The 2,255-nt window shown below is 37.0% G+C and overlaps 1 protein-coding gene across 1 annotated transcript in view; it reads left to right on the top strand.

Annotated features, from left to right (window-relative positions):
- The window catches only part of FRYL (FRY-like), a 157,322-nt gene that overhangs the window by 64,412 nt on the left and 90,655 nt on the right, over positions 1 to 2,255 (top strand). The gene's annotated exons all lie outside the window — the stretch shown is intronic.

Genomic DNA, 2,255 nt, shown 5'->3' with positions numbered 1-2,255 from the left:
GGGGTCTTGCTCTTGATCAGGCTGGTCTCAAACTCCTGGCCTCAAGCAATCCTTCCTCCTCAGCTTCCTAGAGTGTTAGGATTATAGGCGAGAGCCACTGCACCTGGCCTATTAAACATTTATTTTTCTGCTATTTTCTACACATGATAACAAAAGTTAGAAATTAAGTGAGAGATTGGCTAGTGTATTTTTCAACGTTTTTTTCTTTTTTTTAAGTTGTTTTTTTTTAAGGTACAGACTTCCTCTTTCCACCCAGGAGATCTCACGCAGAAGCCCATTACATAAAACAGATGAAAAATTGCCGTAGCTTAAGTGAGAACAGAAGATATTTGGGGTTTAGTTTGGAGTTGGCAGACTTTTTCTGTAAATGGTCAGATAGTGAATATTTTCAGAGTTGCAGACCATACTGTCTCACCTCTGCCTTTTTAGCATGAAAGCGTTCATAGACTACATAAATAACTGGGCGTGGCTGTTTTTCAACAAAACCTTATAGCAATAGGCAGGTGGACATCACCAAGGCCAGATGATCTTTTTATATTTTGTAGAGACACGTTCTGCTATGCTGCCCAGGCTGCTCTTGAACTCCTGGCCTCAAGCAATCCTCCCTCCTCAGCCTCCCAAATTGCTAGGATTACAGGCATGAGCCACCACGCCTGGCCCACACATACACCTACAATGAAGTAGCTGCCGAAGTGCTCACAATCTACACTGCACAAGCAAGATAATTTTGATGAGCCGAAAAACTCTCTCTGAGATGTTCACATTATTCTTTCCAAATTACACCAGCAAGTTTTCTATCAACTTCCTTGAAGGCTTTTAAATAATGTCTTTTTACCTTTGAAATAGAACATGAAACGGCGCAGGCGTCGAGACATTTTACGAGTACAGCTGGTACGAATATTTGAACTGCTGGCAGATGCCGGCGTCATCAGTCACAGGTCAGTATTGGATTTAGGTTTTTAAAACTCTGGAATGATTAGGGAACATAATCTCTTTCTCTCCTGAAATACATAAAAAAAAGTGTTGAAAAGCACCTTCGCAACAAAAAACTTGTGTGCATCACTGTAAAAATTATTTACCAACCAAAGATGCATCCAGTACATTAACCAATAGCCGACAACGTAATGAAAAATCTACCACTAGAACTCGATTGCTTCAGGCAAAAGTTGGTTTAATGTTCCTATGATTCTGTTATTTGTTGGGACCTGGTTATCCAGGCAAGTGGACTGCAGTAGCCTTTTCTTGGCAGCTTTACCTATTTCTTACCTCATTTTAAAATAGATCTGTTTCTTCTGGGCTTGAAAAAATAATATGTTCAAAGGCTGACCATTGTAAAGTTTGCAAGTTTATTCCAGTGAACTGTTATCTGTCTTGCTGGAAAAAAATTATGAGGCTTATAGACATAATTTGTAACTGTGGTTTCCAGCACTCACAAAACCATAAAACCTGGGGTCATTGCTAGTGTAGTAAAGGCATCTTGACACTAAGACCAGCTCCTTGAGGAAAATTCCATCAGCCGTGTGTTGAGAAATAACTATTTCCTTAGGAGGATAATATTGTTGCCTGACCACTGAAGGAGAAAAATAATAGATTTGACCATATCCAAAAAAGATCTCTAAAAAGAGATCTTAAGGAAAAAAGCATTAATAATCAAACAAGTATAGTAACTGTGCAGACTGCGTAGTATTGGTACGTTAGCATTTGTCTTGAGTATTTCTCGGTGTACCTAATACCTTTCATGTTTAATGTTGAATGCTTTCGACAAGTACCTTCAGAATCGTGCTTTAATCAAAGAGAATTTAAACCATGGATTTTTCTTTCCTAGTAAGTGAAAAGCAAATGAAAAAGAAAAAAGAAACCTCATTCTCTTTTCTGTCCTCCACAAAAATAAAACATTAGAAGTTAAGAAAAGTAAAAATTGGGGCTTAGGGGCTTGATACAAAAAATTAACAACCTAATACATACATGAATCTTTTCTTTTTTGTTTACTTTTAATGTCATGTTAGTGAGTGAAGAATCTTTGGTACTATTTTGGGGAATGCAAAATGTTTGTGTGTTTAAAATTAACTATAAAATATATACTCACTATTGAGTAGTAATGATTTTTAACATAGTTGTATATTTTGTTTTAGGGTATTTTTCTTTAAATTAATAGAAGGTTATCACTAATATGGATATTTTTCTTTCCTTGGTTAAGGAAAAAATGGGTGCTGAATGCCAAGAAGGCAGGGGTCTTTGTTTTGTTCACCCAGTGG

This window comes from Propithecus coquereli, unplaced genomic scaffold (genome assembly GCF_000956105.1).
Source record: "Propithecus coquereli isolate 6110/MARCELLA unplaced genomic scaffold, Pcoq_1.0 Scaffold143, whole genome shotgun sequence".
In the NCBI taxonomy this organism is placed as follows: domain Eukaryota; kingdom Metazoa; phylum Chordata; class Mammalia; order Primates; family Indriidae; genus Propithecus; species Propithecus coquereli.
The sequence above is the reverse complement of the archived record's forward strand: the minus strand, read 5'-3'. Positions and strand labels throughout refer to the sequence as shown.